Source organism: Corvus hawaiiensis, chromosome 26 (genome assembly GCF_020740725.1).
Source record: "Corvus hawaiiensis isolate bCorHaw1 chromosome 26, bCorHaw1.pri.cur, whole genome shotgun sequence".
Lineage (NCBI taxonomy): Eukaryota > Metazoa > Chordata > Aves > Passeriformes > Corvidae > Corvus > Corvus hawaiiensis.
Window position 1 is genome coordinate 2,896,811 of NC_063238.1, and position 21,766 is coordinate 2,918,576.

Here is a 21,766-nt window from a genome sequence, read left to right on the forward strand (position 1 = left end):
GCCATTAGCACTAGCTGATGAAATACTGATATGAAGTCTCCTGCAGAATGGGTTCTGGGGATCACTTTGCTGCCCTTATGAACTGCCACAGTTTCGGACAATTTGTTGAGGTGGCATATGCAGAAGCACATAGGATATACACAGACTGACAAGTTTCTTGTATGCATCTTTTGAAAACAGAAAGCCTGTAATGCACAAAGAGACAAAATACTTAAATCCTGGGCAAGCTCTTAATAACACAAGTCATCACTGAAGAATAACCTGAACAATAGGTCAACTTGACTGAAATTAAGAATCTATGATTCAACTACAGGGGTCATGACAGTTGCTTTCTCTGTGGGCCATGCAGAGATTTGGCTACAGAAGAACCAATGATGTATAGATTGTACAGGCAATAACTTCTAACATAGTTGATGTTGTATTTTCCACATATTTCTTTATATTTGCCATGTATTTTCCTGAATCACAAGGGTGAGTCAGTTACAGAAAATAAAGCAAGTGAGCAAGTTTTTCCAGAAAACTAGAAGATTGTTTAATGTAGCACAAAATAAGTGTGAGGGATTTTGGACTGTTATTTGCAGAGATAAATGCATGGAAAAGAGGAAAATTAGTTCAGTAAAAGAAGGAGCTTGAGATATGACATTTTGTGAAATGAACCTCAATATGCTTAAATCAGAAATTGGAAGAAAATAGATTAAGTTGATAAGGTTAAAGGATGACCTTCCGATGGGAAGAACACACAGAAAATAACCTAAATAATTTAAAGATAATTAATAATGTTGTGAACAATTTGCATATGACAAGGTTGCAAGAAAATTACCATAAAATTCTTTTTTTGGTTGTGTGTAACAAAGAGAATAACCTTTTTGTTATTAGCACCAGAAGCTTTTGACTGTTTAAGGCTCTTTCCATTAGTGTCATGTGTAATTGTTAATAAGTTCTGTTGTAAAAACAATTGGCTTCATGTAGCGGGGGTTTTTGTGGTTTGTTTGCTTGTTTGTTTTCATTTATTTGTTTTTGTTTTGGTTTGATTTGGTCCTTTTCTGCTACAAAAAATATAATTAGAGTTGAATCAAGCTAAAGGGAAAACAAAAGGTTTTAAAAAAGGGAAACAGGGAGGCCTGATCAGAACATCTAATAAGCAGCTGGAAAATTGAAAATCTAATATAATGAAAGTAGTAGAAAAATTAATATATGTAATCTTTGCATACACTCACAAAATTTCAATAAATTTAAGCAGAAACATTTTGATTTCTGTTAAGAGCTGCATATGTCTGTATGTACCTGCAAGCTATTTTGAATTGCAGACAGGTATATTGAGATTCCTTCCCCTTCAGTTTATAAGTGAAGAACTAAATGGATATACTACATTAACCTCAGAGGGAGTGCATTGATTTTTCAGATTTAGGACAATTACAAGGTGTTTAGAGCATTAGAAAGATGGAAGCTTTTGTTAGTAGAGCAGAATTGTGAAGAGATATACTAGCTCAATGCTAGCAAATTACTTTTTAATACAGAGTAGTGTAAAATAGATTCTATTTTGAAAAAAACAGCCTGAGGAAAGAAAACAGTTTACTAATAGAATGCTGTGCCTTCTTTCTTATTTCTCAATATATTCTAAGAATTTAGAAAATTCTAAAGACCTAGAGCTGATAAACTAACTTTATATCTGTTGAGAACATATTCAGGAATAAAATCTAATTGAAAATCATGTTGCATGATTTTATAGAATAGTTACATGACTTACTTTCTCTTTATAATTTGTTTGCAATCTGGCTTTTGTTTTATGGCCAGGCTGTGTGGCATTTTTCATCAAACTATGAGAGTTACGCCGTTATTTTTCAGTGAGATAAAAAGAGGACTGCAGGTAGCTCACTGGCAGAGTGAAGTAATGGATTGCTAAGTGATTCTTTTCTGCATGAAATATTCAGACTCAGTTATGTCTCTTTCAGTAGGTAGTGTGCAGAAGATCTGACGACGGAATTGTTTTCTATTGGTTTCTTTATCTCTGAGTTATGCATAAGGTCATACACTCAGAGTAAAAGCATTAAACAAAGAGATATCTTGTCCCTCACTTGTAACACTCTAGGCTAAATAATGGACTCAGTACTGGCTTCACACTAGATCCTCGTGCTTCCTCTGTGCTGGACCAAACTATTTTCTGTGTTTCCCACAAAATGTCCAGCAGGTCCTGTGAAATTTGTTGTTCCCTGGTAACTTCACCCAGAAGGAATAAAAAAAGTTGCAGAGACAAAACAAAAAGGCAGGGAGAAAGCCAGGATTTCTGCCCCAAATTAAAGGGCATTTACATATACGTGAAAATTTTAGTTACAGACAGCTTTTTTTGAATGATCCTGTAACTTAAAAGAGATAATGGCCATATGGATGACTGAGAATCATAGGATATCCATCAACTAAAAGTTGTCATTTTTGTTTTTTTTTTAATCTTACACTTAGAATAGAGAATTCTAACTGTAGTGAATATATTCTATACAGATAATCAAGAGAAAAGTTTGATAGCGAAAGAAGATATCAGAAATACATCTGAGACAAATAATAGCTACTTATTTTAAGCCCAACCTGGTGAGCTGATTACAAATGCCATGTGTCCTGAAGTAACAGTAACAAGCACCATTGTCAAATGACTCAGTGAGTGATCTGAAGTATAATAATTTTTTTTCCATGTTTCAACAGCACAGCTCAAAATGATTGAATTTCAAACACTTAAATTTATAACCTGGATCACAAAAAAACCCCCCATTTTTTGGGGGGAAGGTTAGATTTATTGGTGGAATGCCATGAAACATCACTTGGAATAATATTTTATTAATTCTGATGCCTAAAATCTGTTTTTCATGAATCTTCAAAGAGATAATTATATTGAAATGCAACAATTGACAAATATTTGTTGGATATATATATTGATCATGTCTGAAATACATTTCATTAATGCCAAATTTTGGTCTATGAAAGTAATCTGCTGGTGAAAAGAATGCCCCCAATTTTCTTTAATAGTTTTACTGTGACAGTTCTGTCCCTCAGGGAAAATAATAGATTGGAATATCCAGATAGGAAAACACTAACTGTCTGTGTCCTCAGTCGTGTTGTGTGTGATTGTTTCTGGCTCATATCAATATCGACATCACCTCCATTTGCTCATGTTTAATTACCATATATGTATTACAGTTGTCATCCACACTGCTGCTTCTGTATTGTAAGAACACAAGATCTGCATTTTAAGGGCTGTCTCTGATTTCTTATTTTTGTAACACATTATGTCTTTTTAGAAACTATATTATGCTTATTTCTACATAAGGTTTCCATCTTTCAAGGCTCTAAGTAATGATGATACTTCAGAAGCTATGATGGTGGGTATTCTGGAACTGCAAGTACTTGACCACTGTCTCTTGGTTCTAACTAACTGGGTCACAATTTTGTTAGATAAAACTCTCCTGACTGAGGGCCATTTGTGCTGGGGGTGGTTGAAACTTGTTTGGGTTTTCTTGCCTTCTGAAACATGGAAAACTAGTGATCTCAGAAACTGAGAAATATAAACTAGACTGTGTAGACAGGATAGAGGCTATAACTGCTGCTGAAACATAATCACTACTGCAACATACACTTAAATTTTCATGATAAAACTGTATTATTCATAGAAATTTTGGGGTAAAGAATTATATGAGGAAATCTCAAGTCCCTCTTTTTGTCGTACATCATGCAGATTTATTTTGATCAGTTGGACCTTGGGAAAGAAAATACAATTACCATTGCCTCTTGTGTGCATTCTGAAAAATGAAGATAATGTAAAAATATCTTCACACTCACTGAGAGTCAAATAGGTGCATTCATATGAACCTGGCTTACTTGTAAGCACATTTGAAATTTGAAGCAAGTTTTTCCTAGGAAAAACCTGTTGTCAGGTTTTCTAAGGAATCTATACCAGCTCAAGGAAGAGAGAGTGTGATTAAATATGGCATATGTGCATGCAACTTAGCTATGCAAGAGGATGTGAGGTAGTAACTGACTGCAAATGTTTGTGTTCCTTTCTTAATGATGCTTAATATAGAATCATGTGTATTCATTTTTTATACTTTTTGTAGATTTAGTTGTGAAATAAGTAGAGTGCTTAGGAGGACAGAACCATTGCAGGTTTTATGATTATTGTTCCTGGTTTATACTCTGGTCTGTCCAGGCTATAAATTTTCTTGATTTATGTATTGTTTTGACAGTCATCATTTTTAAGGGAGTATTTCTGTCCTTGTGAGTCCCGATCCTTTGGAAACTCATAATGTAAGCATTAAATTGATTTGATCTTTCTATACTTTCATAAAACCTTCTTGCACAAACATGTCTATGTAATTCCAAGCAAGATATATGACAGCAACTGGGACTGCCTGCAAAAACAGCAGCTGTTTAAACATCAAGTATCACGAGAATACAAAAATTGTGTATTCAGAAGAGCTGATTGTAATGATTTGTGCAAATTTTCATGCTTTTGTGTTTTTGTGCTCTTTGAATGTAAATGGAGACACCAGCTGAAAAAGTTAAATAGGGAGAGGGGTAAACAGCTTTCACTCCTTAAAATAAACCTTGCTGTAACAATATTTGTTGCCTGTGGTGCTCCACTTTTTTTCCTTCCCCTTCCACTGGATGCATCCCATGTTCTACGTGAATACTTTACAGATGGAAAAATGCATAGAGACCATGGCACTCACGAAATTAAAAACATTTGAAATGGGCACTGTATTTTTGTGCAAAATAAATTATGGAACTCTAGTTTAGCTTGTAGTGGGTAGTCTGTAATAATTGGTTGTTACAGAAGGTGGACAAGAGAGCCCCTACATATAGCAGTTCTGTCTTACTATGGTGCTTCAAACTAAAAATGAGCATGTGATTTTATTGTCAAGAGCTACAGAATATGTACATGTCAAATTGGTGCTACATCTGCTACAGAGAAGCAAAGCTGTGGTTGAATGAGGTTTGATGAGATTTTGAGTGATGGCATAGGAGTGTCTGATTTCTCATGGTGTTTCTTTTGCTATTCTGGAATTCTTAAATTTTGTCAAATCAGGTCTTCCTTTTGATTTTATTTCTCACTGCTTTCTGTTCCCATAATCCACTTTTCTGTGGTTTATGCATGTTCTGCAGAGCTCATTGAGTCAGAGGTTTTATCACCTCATGTTACCACATCTCCCACAGACAGCCAACAGTCACTTGATGTTTCCTCCTACTTGTTGCAGACTTCAGACCATTTCAATGTGTTTTTTCATCATCACTGAATTGGATCAAAGGCAAGTATCTAATTCTTTATAGCAAGGGCAAATTTTTAAAAAATTATTTGTCTATTTTGGCAATTTTCGTGACTGGGTTTTGGAAGGATTTAAAATGCTTTCTGAATAAAAATTCATCCCTCTGATTCTGTAAAACAGATTGCAACTGGTGATGGCTACAAAAGATGTTAGGAAAAAATAATTTTAGCCTTGTGATACTGCTACAGAGGCTGTTTGATCCATTTTAAGCACTGGAGGCTAGTTTGTTGACCAATTCAATATAGAGCTGATATAGTTCTTCATTCTCTAGATAAAATTATGGTGTAGGAACATGTCCTTCAGATGTTCCTCCTTCTGGCTGCCGAGTGTGAATGTTCTTGTTGCTTGACAGAGCAGAGCTTAGTTGTATTTTCAGAGCCTAGGGCAGTGCAGAGTGAAATGAACAGATAAAATAATATAAAGTGCCATGCATTTTGCAAACAGAATGCATGGATACCCATGGGAGCCTTGTTACTTCCAGCAGTATCTCAGAACAATCCACAGAATCCACATAAAGTTGTGAAAACTCTAGTGTAACCTGCAGAAATTTAATAAGCAAATGCAAGGAAACGCTAAACAAGTTCAGAAAAACAATCTATGATATTGATAGTGGAAAGAATCCAGAAAAGGGCCATGAAGATAAATAAGGGCCTGGAGCATATTTCCTATGAGGAGAGGCTGGAACTGCTCATCTTGGAGAAGAGAAGGCTCAAGAGGGGTCTCATCAATGTGTACAAATGTCTGAAGAGAGGTGGTAAAGAAGGCACAGCCAAACTCTTTTCAGTGGTGTCCAGTGACAGGATAAGAGGCACAAACTGAGAAACAGGAGGTTCTCTCTGAACATTTTCTCTGTTGCCCAGAGAAGTTTTGCATGCCCCCTTTTTGGAAGTGTTCAAGGCCTTGTTGCATGGGGCTTTGAGGAACCCGGTCTAGTGGAAGGTGTTCTTGCCCGTGCCAGGGGGGTTGCAACTGATGTCCTTTAAGGTCCATTCCAACCCAGGTCATCCAATGATTCTATGATCATCAAGCACTATTTTACTGTGAGGGTGACTGAGTACTGGCACAGGTTTCACAGAGAACCTTGGGAGCCTCCCTCTTTGAAGGTATTCAAAAGTTGTCTGGAATTTGTCCTGAAGTGGTGCTAGGTGGCCCTGCCTAAGCAGGGTGTTTGAACCCTATGACCTCCAGATGCCTCTTCCAGCCTCAACCATTCTGTAATTCTTTGATTCTACTTCTACATTATTTTTCCATATATCATTCATTCAGTGTCAAAATGCATACATTGTTAATATCTGTGAAATTCTGTTATGCCTTATATTTGTGAATCTCAGCAGAGGGATGATGGGCATTGATTTATCTGGCTCACAATCACTTTTAGAGTTTTTTTAATTATATAGATAAAAAGCTGAAAAACCATACAGTAGAAACTGAGGGATTTATACATCAGTACTCACTATATTTGTTAGAGCTTTGTTCACATGCCCTGACCCTCTATCTCTGTTGTAACCAAATATGGGTGATCTATTATCATGACTGCTTTTACTTGCAAAGTAGCAGAATAAGGGGACAACATTCTTCTCTTTAGTTCCCTTTGCTTCCTGAATCTGGTGAATTTTGTAAGGTACAGATCAGTACAAATGTTGCTATTTTATGAGCAGAGGCATTTTTAAACTATTAATTTGTTAGGTAATTTTTTTTACTGTCAGGGTGCTAGAGGGAAGATACAACATTCTTCATTTCCCTTTTTCCAGTCTGGGAGATCAGGAGATATAAATAGAATTTCTGACTTTGTTTCACAGCAGGTTTAAATTGTATCCCCAAATGATCTTTTCTGTTATTCATTCGTTCATTTTTCCCCCACCACTTCTTAAAAGGGAACCCCTCCACATCCCTCATGTACATCTGATGGGAGATGGAGCATTTTTAGTTCAGGTACATGTTATTTATCTGTCATTACATAAACACACTTAAAAACATTTACCTTCCTAAATTTGATGATGAGAGCAGTTTTCTTAGCTAATTGTCTATTTCCCTTATGAGTACTGGTAACTATATGGCCTACATATCTTTGAAGTCATGGGCTTTGCAGAAGACAGGAGAGTGTCATGGGATGCATCTATAAAAAGGCTACAGAAAGAACAGTTTTTGACATTTCCTTTTTGCCTCTAATTGACTGATAGCCTCTAAAAATGAGGCAGAGTGATTGATGTTTATGTAGTTTCTGCTGCGGCTTCAGAGTTTCTCCTCAATGAATACTTTACTTTCTGATCTTTCTGTATTTTTAGAGAAGATATTTCCTTCAGATGGAATGCAAACATCTGACGTATAAAGGTTCGTCTCTCATGTAACTGCACTTATTTTTCTTCATTATTCCCAATGAGCAAAACTGTAGACAGCTGAAGAGTCTTTCAGAATTTACTGGTGACTCTTGCTCTTTTTTCAAGGTCCTTTATATGTCTCACCATCAAAAAAGAAAAAAGGTGTTTCCAGTAACTGCTGCCTTTTATCTGAGAGTCTTCATACAACTTCCACAAAATATTGGTTCTCTTTCTCTCCAGGGGTAGCTTTGACTTCTTCTGGCAAAGTGACTATAGCACAATGTAGTAGCATTTGAAATTCACTGTAGGGGATGTGTGAGGAAAATTAATGTGTAATTTCTAAAAGTAAGCCTGTTCTTTACATTCCCTTTCCCGGGCAAGTATAAGTTACTGGCCTTATTCCTTGTCTATAAGATGAAAATATAAATCTAAGTATAGTTTCATTGCAAGGAGAAATTTGAGGTGTTGTCACAGTTTAAGTTTTTACATTTTTCCAGCATAAAAAGCATGCCATATAGAGACATGTCAGTGTGAAAAAGGTGATGTGATACAGCTACAAAGACCTAGTTTTTCATAAACAAACATTGAAAAATGCAAGCCAGACTAAAACTTTTGGAGAAACAAAAGATTAAATTACTTTTTCTCATATGAAAATACAAGAATTACAAACAAGCAGTAATGCATACTTCCTGTCATAGAAAAGGCAATGTTATTATATTGAATTTTTTGATGTATAAAAGTACATTTTGAGGAAAATTATATTAGTTTTTGACCTCTACTAGTTGTGCCATGCTATTCAGGTGTTAGAAAATAAATACATGGTAGAGTCATTTGTAGTCCAAATAAGGAAGTTTCATAGCACAATGTCCACAACAGAAGCGGTGGATTTCATATTTTTTCAGAATCAGAAGTACTTATTACACTGGCCAAAATAGATGGAATTGTTCTGTTGGCTATATGTTTTTCTCATTTAGGATTAAATATTTATCCTCAGAGTTACAGATATTGCCATATCCCAGCAGGTTAAACTGGTAGTGCTGCACTTCTGGCCAGTTAACAGAAGAATTAATCTTCAGTGTTGCCAGAGCTACACAGTGTTTCAGAGGAAAAGTTTTCTAAAAGCATTATATTTGTTTTTTAATAAAGAATAAAATTAAGTCAAATCTTTCAGACAACTTAAAGGAAATGAAAGAAGAAAGAGTAGAAATTACAAATGAAATAAACCACTTGCTGGAAAAGTTGAAATATTAAACTTTGGGAAAAGGAGACATTGTAGATGGAAATTCAGACTTCAGCATTTACATTTTAAATAACATTCTGTCAGACCGACTGCTTAAAGAAAGTTCTCTTGAGTCAATGGATCCTGGAAAGGGTCGGACCCACTGGCAGCCTGACATTAGGACTTGGAGACTATAAAGTCTCGTCTTACTCTGTTATATATGTCCATAAATTTTAGGTCATATAAATGCCTAGGGAGGGCATATAATCCTTACTTTAATTACTAGAGCAGGTGAGTAATTCCACAAGATTGAAGACCTCAGAATGCATGTAAAGAATTATAAAAAGCATATAAAAGGCTAAGGTAAAGGAAGTACACTTACATCTTAAGGCATCTTCTCCAAGTCATATACTGGATTCAGAGATAATTAATGCATTACGAAAACTCCTGCTGTAAAATGGTGAGAAAAACCATCCATTCAAATCATATTTTAACACATTAAATTTTCACTCCGTTACTATTATAATCTTTATGAAGTTCAGGGTAAAATTTCAATGTCAGGTCTTGTCCTGTTTTATAACTCTTTTTTGCATATGTGTCTGGCAAAGGCATTGTCCCATTCTCTAACTTGTTGATTTTTTTAAGAAGTGTTCTGTGTTCACTGCTCTGAAAGGCTCATACTCTTTTCTTTCCAGGAGAGAGAAACCCTGCTCAATCCCCAATTAGCAACTGAGAACCACTCTGCAAATGAAACAATTTCATCTTGTCTTTCTCCATAATCTTTCTTTTAAAACTCCTGATTTCATTCTTCCTTTTTTTAAAAGTCACAGATTTTGCCTCTGCTGCCACCCCAACTGAGGGTGGGATTTATCTGTTAAATTACATCTGTTACTGTGATATAACGTAATGTACAGTGTGAACGCCTAATCTATTGATGCCTTTCATAAGTCACTTGCAAAATGTCCTTTATTTGAAAATATTCTGACCAGAAAGTATGTCATTTTATTGGAGGAATTCTTGTCTTCAAGGAATTCATGCTACGAATTTCCACTTCTACAACTCTGCAATTTTTTAGATATTAAGTTATATGAAAAAAAAAAAAAAGTCCAAAATTCTTCTATAAATTTTGTAAAATAAAAAAGTTAATCTCTGCTATCCCATCAGAAGTATGTCAGGTCTAAATCTTTCATTGTCTCTGAAATTTTAGCTTCCAGCTCTTCTGTGCACAATCCAGTGTGTCTGTTTAAAAGCTTGGACAGTTAAAATCCTCTTCACAAAGAGCCTGAAGATTGATTCAACAACCTCATCATTAAATGCATATATGCACATAAAATACATTTTTAAACTATATATATAAATATATGCAAATATATTTATTATTTTTCTCAATTATTGGTAATGATACAAATATAAGGTTTTATTAAGGTATATCCACTTTAATATTTAAAGGATCCTTAACATCTGTCATTTTTTGATACTAGAAAGATGTGATTGTAAACATGCTTCTTCAGCCCTTCAATTTTTGGAGTCTCCTATATAATTTTCACAAGCATTGTTGCAACAACTGATGAAAAGCCTGAGAGGCTTGAGGTTATAGCACCATTTCTTATGCTGGATTTTTGTTAGCTGTGCTCATTGTTGACTCTGGGGCCATAAGAATGTGACTCCAGTGAGCCTTTGTTTCTCCAGTCATTGCATGGCAAACTGCTTTCTCTCTGAAGAAAGTGAAGCAGCCTGGCTGTCTCAGCTGTGTGTGTGCTGTGTTCCTCAAGATGATTTGTAGGACCGACTATCTACTGCTTGGTTTCCTTTATCCTAGTCTGAAAGGATTTCCTGGTGTTTTATTTCTGACAGCATTTCTTAATCTTTGTGCTTCCTAGCCATTTCTTGTCAAAAGGATTGAGTCTCTATGTCTCTCATAATTGTTGTGAGATTGAAAAAGTAGTATCATACATGATCTGGTGGGGGGGAAACAAAAGGGGTACTCTCACTGACTGCCAAGCTCCATTTTCCTCTCAGCTGGGTGATTTCCTTCTTTATGAAGAAATTCTTAAAATTGCTCCAGGTAGTGGAAAGTTTAGAAAAGACTAATTTTAATTTGGCAATGCATGACATTGGCATGGAGTAGCAATAGCTGCATTTCTTTCAATTGCCATCTCACTACACTGTGCAGCATGCCATGCTGCACTGTATCTATTATAATATTACACTTTCTCAAAGGGCTTAAATTACATCATTTCCTAAATGTAAAAATGATTTTGAAAATATGCATAACAAATTTCATCATGACTTAGAAAATTGAAGTATAGTCACTGAGGAGCAGAGTTCATTACTGCAACTGCACCAATACAATACTTACTCATAAGAAATGTAGCTTATTGCTAAACTTTTAAGTTTTAGGTAATACCTCACCTATACCTGAAATTTTTTGGATCAGAGACTATCTGTATATTTAATTGCTCTGGAAAAATATTCTTGCTTTTAAAAAAAACATCAGGCGGCTATTCGAGAAAAAAAAAAATAGAAATTCTCTTTTCTTGCCTCTTTCTGGAGACTTTTACAGAGAATTCTTGGCTCCCAACACTCATCAGTTTGGAAAGATCTGTCAACTTTATGTGTAGGGCTTGCTTTCAGTAGGGAATATAATCCAAGTTAATTAGCATGAAATAAAGAAGAAAAAGTAACTGTAGGTACCTGCAACAACAAAGAATTCTCTTGCAGTCCTAAATCTTAGTGAAGACAAAATCATTTGCTCTTCCAATGGTGTGATAATGGCTGAAGGAAACCAGAGGATCTACAGTGCATTCCTGAATCACAATGAAATTGCAAATTGTTCTTTATTCACTCTGCTATTCAGTATATATGTAGAATTTTTGTCTTGTCATAAAATAAGCCTTGGTTTCTAAAGAGCCCACAGTCCCTGAGAGGAACCCCTCCTTGCACCTGTGTCTGGGGACTGCTTGTTATCCTCGGTGGTGCTGAGGAAAATTCACACTACAATTAGAGAATAAGAAATGCATGCAATGGAAGTATAACTGTTCATATAGCTATTAGGCTGTAATGGCTTCCCGTGTAATCTGCCACAACTTTGTATCTCTACCCACAGAAATTTGGGAGTGTTTATCTCCCAGACTGCATTTTTGTTCAGCAAGACGCAAGATTGAAGGCACCATCTGTAAGAGACGGTCTGAAGATCCCTCATCTGCCTCACGATCATCGCCAAGGACAGAGACTGAACACAGGAGTCCTGGCCTGGCTGAGGTGGGGTGTCTGCCAAGTGTTGCCTGCAGGTGTGCCCCTGGGAACTGGTACACATTCCTGAGGAAAGTTAGTGCAGGTCACAGTGGACTGCGCCTTTCTTGCTGCCAAGGTGGGAAGGACTGCGCTGAAGCGAAAAGGTGTACCTGTCCTGTACACCTGTCCTGTACCTGCTTCCCAAAGCAACGGGCCCCATAACAACGGCTGTAGATTTCCCCACCTCTTGGCCAGCTGCCCCTTGCTTTTGAAAAGGACTAAAAAGGGACTTTCTAAATTAACCGAGATGAGATCTCCCCACAGAAAGAAGGTGAATGCATTGGCAGAAGACCATGAGGACTTCATCCCATCCATTGGTAGCTATTCCCCCCCCTTTCTTCCTCTCTATCCTTTTACTTTGTTTTCTTTATCTCTCTCTCTCTCTCTCTCCCCTCTATCACATTACTGCGTTGTGGGCACTTAATAAAGGTGCACTGTTTTGATTAAAACCGAAATCTCTTGTGTCCTTTTGCACTCTGAGATCAATAAACGAACCATCACGACCCTCGCTTGTATTAGCGGATCGTGACACCATCAGAGCACCCTGAGGGCCAGTGGCTGCCTAAGCGTAGGAGCCAAGAGCCCAGCACCACAACAGCTCAGTGAGGAGCAGGGCAGCTGGGGGGTCCCAGCCTCAGGTGCCGGGTGGCATCCTCCTTGAGGATGGACTGAGGTTGGGCCAAGACATGGACCCATTGCAAGGCAGGGCAGGGCTGTGGGCAGCTGGAGAGCAGCCCTTCTGCAACATTGCTCGGGGAGAGGCTGACAGCCCTGGTGCTGCCATGGGTTCTTGGGATCTGGGCAGGACAGGGGGAGCATAAGAAGGGCATTCTTTCATAAATTTGATGTAGTATTTCTGTAAACTTGATTGGTTTGATTTATGTCTGTCATGAGTCTAATTAGACTGTGTCTCTCCAAAGTGGGGGGAACCAAGAGCTTAGTAAAGCTTCCTGGGGAAGGGTATGTGAATTCTTCCATGTCTTGACAAAACCTTAACTTCTTTCTTTGATTATTTGGAATTGCTAAAGGCTTTCACAGGTTCGAGATTACAAAGATTCTAGATTCAACAGGATGTGATGTGACTCCAATAATATTTGGAAATTTTAGTCTCAGTTGTCTTCTCATTTCTTTCTACCAGCAGTAATCAGTGAAGAAGTGGTATTATGCATGCTATTATTCATGTCAGTGTAAGGTCTCACTGCATTTTAGTGGTAAATGCAGCTACCATAAATAATGTATGTGTCTCTGTTACAGTAAACTGGTGACAGGACCAGTTAAGGTTGCACTTTCATGAAATAATATACTTAAAGTCAGTAAGGTACTTGTTCTACTTAATTCGTTATACAATTAGTAAGATATATTCTTCTCTAATTTTCTTACAGTGAATCAGGTGATGGTTAATGGCAACAGCTAGACAGTAATTTAGGTTATTGCCCAAGCCACAACTTAATATGTGTTATAGAGGAAATTGAAGGAAAACCACCACTGCAAATCAGTGGAACCTCAAATGTTCTGGTTTTTTATATTGTTGAATGCAGTAATTTATTGTTTCCTGAAGAAAACCACTTGGAAATGCATTTAAAAATATCTTTAAAATTTTTATGTTCACACCGTTTCTAAAATTTCTACCTGCTTATTAATGGTGCCAGTTTCTGCAGAAGTTTGTTAGTTTTTTCATAAGTTTAAGACTGTTAAATCCTTTTGCACTACATTAGGTACAAAGACATTGTGGACCTAATGGCTAATTCAAAAAAAGAAATTCCATGAATTGTTATAAACATGCATTAATGGCCTGCATTGCAATATAGGGAAACCCCATAAAGCAGAAAAAGCCATAGGAACATGAAATAAATGTAAAATTAGGAGGCGAGTTTACCAAACTCATAACGCATACAAAAGAATTGTATCTCTATCATTGTATCTCTCTCAATTGTATCTATACATACCCTATTACATGTATGTATATATGTATAAATATGTATGCATGTGTTTTAAATATTAAAAAAATCTGTAAAGTAGCTTCATAACTTTTCTATTACTTAATGAAATTTCTGTGCATCGCTTATTAGATTTATTAATAAGGGCTTGGCTTTGTCATGATAATGTCTCTGACTCCTGTTGACACGATGTTTTCGTTTTGCAAGTTAAAGATTGCATGCTTAATTAATTTTTATAATAGCTATGATAAGATTTTTTAAATCAATGTGTTAATCATTATACCTTCGGCAAAATGTCATTGGGAACATTTTCACTTAAAAACCAGAAATGTGAAGTGTTTCTCCGACATGTGAAGTAAATGAAGTTTTTTCTCCTTACTCTGTACTGACTTCAAAGAAAATTTTAAAGCCTCTATACTGCCTTACCTCCAATCTTGGGAGCAAGTATGACTTCACAGAAAAAAATCTTTTGGATTGGTAGCACAGAGATTGGTCTCAATGTCTTTTAAAAAGTGCTCTATTACTATCTGGTGGGAGTTAGCCTTGTTCTAAATAAAGTTTTTCAAGGTTTTTTTATTTCTCTGCAATTGCTGTTGAGTTCTTATGGTTACTCAGACTCGTGCAAATCAAACATGCTTTTGGATATATTTGTTCAAGATTTTAGGCGTCCATGATGAAAGGATAATTCATAAACCTCAGCTAATATACTTTTCTGCTATTATTGTTTTATGCTCAACAATGAGCTGAGGATATAAGCAACAGTTTCTCAAATACAAATACATCTTTATCCGGTAATACTTCATTTCTTAATATCTGCTCAAATTCTTGATTTAATATTTTCCACTCTTATAAAGAGTGAGAAATAGAAAGCAGCAGGCATGCAAAAGGACTGTCATGTTACTCTTGGTATTTAAAAACTTTAATATTATTGATGTTTATTTTGTGAACTGTCATCTTAGCTAGAAAGCTATTGTTTAATAACTTAAGATTAAATATTGATTAAAAATATTTAAGTCCAGTAAAAGTCTTTTATGGCTAACAGGTTAAATGTTGTGTGACAATTTATGTTGGCTTTTGCTTCTCAAAGACATCATAGGAAGAGAAAAGTTTTAAGCTGCTTCTGAAACATAACAACTTTCTAGTTTAGTTCAGGCTTTCAGAGAAATCTTCCCAAGCAAAGGGCAGTCAGGGAGAAAGCAAGAGAATTCTTGGTTGGAGCCTAAGAACTGGACAATTAAGTTTGGCAAATGCAATAAGCAAGGCAGGAGTTAGCAGCGTGTCTATGAACAAGAGAGATGGGATAAAACAGGGCATACCACGGAGGACAGCAAGCAAACAAGAGTAATGTAGCAGGTAAAGAGGAGTCAGTGGGGTGAGGCAAAAGAACTGACATAGTCAGCAATGTTTTGGACTGGGAAATTGATTTTTTAATCAGCATTCTGAACTAAAATCATTTGGGCAAAAGGTATGAATACAAGGGCAGCAGTCCAAAAGTTCACAAAAGAGAAGATATAGGTGTTCCAATTCTATGTAAATCACTATATACAGCAGTATTAAACAGAAAACTCAGCAGTATAAAACTCTTAACATGGATCTTTAATCACTGTCCTGTATCCCATGAGGGTATAAATTTCATCAGAGTACGTGAGGAAAACCCTTTAAGTAATTTCTTGTCCTTTTAGTATTTTATTTTTTTTTTTTTTTTGTGGTTTTAGGACAAATCTGTACTTAATTAAGCACTTTGGATTTAAACACATAGTACCAGAATAATAATGTAAAAATGCAGCATTTTACATATTATAAAATACTTCTGCATTTTTTTGTGACAGCAGTGCTGTAACTGACAAGGAGGCTGTACCATAGAAGAAATTATTTATAGTACCTGTGTACATCAGAAAACATTGGTCCAGTATGGATGTGCATCATCACTTAACAGCTGAATGAAAATTTTATTATACCTAGCAACTTAAAGTAGATGGTAAAAGACCCAAATAACACACATTTATATTATTGGTGCATGAAACTGATAAAGGTCTAATCTTGACTGGACAGCATTTGACAATACTGTAAGAGAAAGACACATCAGTGAAAGAACTACCCTGATAAAAGCTATAAGCATAGCTCTCTGAACATTCAGTGGAAGTGTGAAATATTTAGTGGCAGATGATGCTTTCACACCAGAAGCTGTCAGATGAACCCTTATATCACATCTTGAAGCATCTATCGATAGATTTGGAGTAGTCCTAAAAGCCTCTTACAGTAAGATTTAATTAAACCTGGTAATACCCACTTTCCATCATGAGATATTCCATTTAGAGATTCAAATGTGTGTTTTATAACTCAGAGGTTGAAAATCACTGCTGCTAGGAGAAAAGCTGTGTGTTTATGGCATTGTAATTGCTAAAAATGTACATTAACAGTTTCATGCCAGTTTTCCCAGGGCTGCTAAAGGAAAACTTATATTAAATAAAAGATTATTCTTTCTGAAACCCTGTTTTAGTTTCCAATAATGTCTGTAAAAGACATTCCCTCCTTGAAGCCCACAAGAGGACTAGAATGCAGCTGACAATTCTGCCCTCAGCCCCCAGATGCATGTTTGCAGCATATCAGGTATGGGCATGTATTCAGCTTACTCTTAAACAACACAGTCTCATTTGGCATCAACAGACAAACCATCTGTTCAGATGGGGAAAATAGGCAAAAAATCAGGGTGTTTCCTTGGCTTCTTGCTGAATGAGAGCTTCCAAATTCTGTTTCCTTTTTTAATTTGGGAAAACATGTACAGTATTTTCTAACAGAAATAGAAAAACTTTATTGTCATAAAGCCTTACCATATTGGCATAAATAGATGAGCAAAACAAACAAAAAAAAAAAGCACCCTTTGGTGTTGTACTTAATAGAGTTGTCATGGAAAGATTGGATCTATTTGATTTATTGGTTGAGATTGTCAGTTACAGAATCTGGAGGACAGTGACTAAACTCTGTAAAGGTGTGTGCAAACATGACTGAAAACGAGGACAACTGTAAAGATTTCAAGTAAAAGATATTGTGGCTACAAAGACGGTATCAAAACTGGTGTCAGTGCTCTGCTTTCCTTATAATTTCATTTTCTGGTTTTTTTTTTTTTTCTGGTCCATCTGTTTAATTTATTCATACTTTTTTTTCTCTTCTCCTGCCAGGACCACTACAAAGGCATTACCCAAAACTTCAAAATATTTGCACCTGCAAACTAAGTCTAGAATTTGCATTTGCAATGAAGAATACTTTTCTCAGCTGGAATTTTGTTGTTCAGCATCAGTCAGTTTCTAATTAGGTAATGAGATTAACCAATCTTGCCTTAAAAGAGAGCACATTTAGGGCTAGGCCCACTTCCAGGTGGCATTTGGTTGGTGGTTGGGCTTTTTTTTCTTCTATTTTTTTTCCTTATATAAATTTACAGAATTAAGGCCAATTTGTATTATTTTGAAGTTTGTTTGTTGAGGATTTGGGGAAGAGTGATAATTTATTGAAATACCAAAGGATAGAGAAACCTAGAAAATATGCAGATCAAAAGTTTCCAGAATTCTTTTAGGTAGGTCTAGGCATTCATGGACATGAAAAGCAACAGTAATTTACAGATTCTGTCTGATACATATATTTATGACTATTTATCAGTCACCTCATATGGTGAAAGTTTACCTGTCACCATTTTTAAAAGGTTATTCTTCTCCTTGAAACCAGAGGTTAACCACATACACTTAAAATAAAGAAAGATTTAATAAGCATGTCTCATGGTCTAACAGTATGTAAAAGACAGATCCTCCTTTTGGACACATTCACGGGGGAATTTTAAAAACTATAATCCCACAAATTGTATTCAAGTCACTAGAATGGGCTTTCAAATATCAGAACATATAATTCATTTTAAAAGTAAAAGTAATACTCCTAATGAAATGGAAGGATACAGAAGAGGACAGTATTTATTCAATGGACAAAAGAGGAAACTGATTACACACCTGCAGTCCTTTCTTGCCTCTTTCCCCACCACATGGATCCCACTGAGAGGTGGAAATTGTGCCATTCCAATATTTCATGTGTTTCCATTAATGATCTTGCTTCTGTGTTCACTTGGCAAATGAGGACACTATAGGTACTGTGTTCCTGTTGCTTAACTAACTCCTTTCTTATCTTTTTGAAACTTTCAAAATGAAACTTTATGAATATCTCATTTTTGCTTCATATGAGAGAACTACAGCAAGAACCATCAGCTTTCTCCTCAGCCTTAAATGTCTAAGTCTACCTATGCAAGGCTGAGTCCTTTAGCTGTCAACATGGAGTGGCAGTGTATTGTGAGAGATACTTAGCAGGAGGGTGCTTTCCCCCTCCATTTGTTCACTCCATTGTTTGATTGCTGAGTTGTTCTAGACACTTGAACAGAGAATCGGTGTCTTCTGAAGAGCAGAAAGGCTCCTGGAAAGATCTATTTTTTTTAATAAAATGGGAAGTTGTCTATAACACATGCTCACTGCTCCTGTCTTAAAAAGCCTATAAAAGCAGGTATCCTGAACCATTTTGCAAAGTGGTTGTGCAGAAGCTCTGAAGTGTTACCGAAGCTTTGAAGTGTTACAGGGTTCAGCCAAAACAACAGCATATTCTGCTAAAAAGGCATAGAATGTCTTCTTTTTTCAATCTGTTCAAAGCTGTGAAGTAGAAAATAGACATTCTTTAAAATACTTGCGTTGGCTTTGTGCAAGCTGTACAGCAGAGATGTTTCAGGGAGCTAAGAGCAGTACTGACATAATGAATTAAAGACAGGAGATCATCCTTTGTGTGGCCAGTAATGAACACTCATATATTTAGAAATCTAAAGCTTCCTTAACATCCTCAGGTTATGTAACAAATAGAAAATCAGTAAAACATACATCATTATCAGATGGTGAAAAATATTAACTTGGCTTTGGGGGACCAAATTGAATTTTACAATAAAATCACAGACACCGTCATTCAAAAAGCTTCAACAGAGTGGTAATTAATGAATTTGATATGCAAAATAAAAAGTCAACTGAGTCCAACTAAGCTGAAGAACATTCAGTGTGTCTGTGAGGAAAAAAAAATCAAACCGAAAATATTGCAGTCATAAAGATTCAACCAGGAAGAAAAAAACATTGTAAAGAGGAGTCTATTGGAATTTAGTACATTCATAATCTACCTTGCAACCATGAAACCAAAATTGTTTTGACTATGTATTCTACACAAACATTTGTTTATTCAAACTACCTAAAATTGTCACAATAGCAGATTAAAATCACCAGAGGAAGCAAAATTATGAAGGACTGATGCAATTTCATTACCATACAGATATTATTTGGAAGAAAAAAAAGGCAGGTTTTCCACATTTAAGCTAACGGTTCTCTCTAATAGCAGGGATAATGGGATTGCAAAGCTACTCATATAGCCATTGCCAACAGATACTTGCTGTATAGCTCAGACTTTCTCTGATACAATAGGTACCAGTGTATATTGATAAAAGATGAATAATATTTATATATAATGAATTGTTTGTGGAAAATACATCATACCAGATCTGACAGAATGAGAAAGGTGAGTCTGTCGCAGCTCCATGTCCCCAGGTTCAACCAGTAGCAATGCTGAAGATGTATTCCTGGCAGACACATGCACACAGATACAACATGCATAAATAAATGTGTACGCCTATATACATAACTGGCCACAGAGATCACAGGCAGACACACAAGACACTCATGCAAACTCAGAAAGTACCAGTTTACTCATCCTCCTCCCCAGTTTGGCTGAGCAGGGGGAGCTCCATTAGTGAGAATATATTGTTTACATATGTATACTGCTCTCTACTTGCGCATCCACACATGACCTGGACAGGATTCCTCAGGTCCCATAGCCAGCTCCTTGGTGTTTCTATACATTAAGTTTATAGCCCAAAACCTCATGGTGCTACTACAGTCTGCTAAGTATCATGGATAAACAGTGACTTGATAGACTGCAAATAGTTTTTAAATTATTAAAATTATTGTTGGAGACAAATGAGCAACAAAAAAATTAGTTCAAACCGATTGTTCAGATTTCTTGGCTATGTTCCTTATCCTCTTTTGAGAATGCTGAATAATGACACACATCAGACTGTAAATTTAAAAGAAATTTCCCTGAACAGTCATTCTGTCTGCATTCATATTCCCATTATCCTGATCTGTGTTCATTACAGTTTCATACAAACTTTACTTGTAGTGCTGTTGCAGCAGGTCAATGCCTTGTGACAGCTTCTGTTCCACAGCTGCAGTTTCTTATTGATGAAAATGTAAACCGTTCTCAGTACATAGACATCCATTTTGTTTAGATGAAGAACAGTAAAATTCCAATTTGCCCAAAGACCTTGAATGCAGATTGTGTGTTTCATACACAGGCACAATGGTTGCTTTGCTGCAAGGGGAAAGGCCTGCAGCTGGAGACTGATTACTTTTATGGTGTTTTCGTGCTCTCGACAGGGAGATAGGACATGGGGTGTACATCTTTCAGATATTGCAGCTCTGTAGGCTGGCATGTTAGGTAAGATGGAAACCTGAACCAACAGTTCCACTCTCAGTCCTTCTTCATCATTTCTTGACCAGAGGAAAAAACACTGCAGAGCTGTGTGGCTCTCTAATCATCTTCTTATAACATCCATGCAGCATCAGGATAATGGACGGGGAACTCAACAAGTTTAGACCGAAGTGAGAACTAAAGTGACTGGTGCTCTCTCCCTTCTCCCCAGATGTTTCCTGACAGGATATGAGGGTTCTTAAACCCTGTGACACACTTTCAGCCAATCAACCCCCCAAATCTTTCCTCTTTAACTTCTATTGAGGGCCTACCTCTTTACTTCTTTTCTTTGCACAGTCTTCTTGGCATACCATCTAGCCCTTGAAGTCATAACTTGAACTCCTTCTTCCTGAAATAATCACAAAACTAACAGTATCCTGGTTCATTCCTCTATAATAGCTGTGAGGTCAAAACCAGCTTGGATTGTACTAATGTACTATGAAAATCAAAATGAGCAGGACCAATCATATGGACAAGTCCCCCTGTGCAGGAAATGTGCATGGAACAGATCTTCCAGCCTCTTGGTTTTCATCAGGGATTGAATATGGCAAGCTCTTCAACATTGCATTTCTGTCTATTTGATACAAGCCAGATCAATTATTCTACAGTTCTGCATATAGCCTACAACTAAGAACAGACATGAAAAAACATCATGCAAATGGTCTGCAGTGTATATTATATTTATATTGTCATAAAACTGCATGTGCAAGCTTGCTTTCATATAAAGATCTATGAGTGTATTTGGTTTCATAATGTTACTGGGAAGCTGTTACAGATGATCTGGAATGTTATGTTGCTATGGAGGAGATTTAACAATAAAAAATTAACGTAACCCTGGAACAAACAGAAAACATGCTTTGCCTACATTCAAGTCCCAAACACTAGCGAATATTGGAGATGACCAATCTTTCATGCAAACCTAAATTTTTCTTTACCAGTACGAAGATGATAACTTCCTTTATGAATGTGCTGTACTGATCAAGAATAATGAATACAGACTATAAAACAGACCATCTGCTTAAGAAAGGAAAGGGGAATATTACTACCTAATAATTCATCATTTAGAGATGACTAACAAAAGATAGTTGACTTTATTGT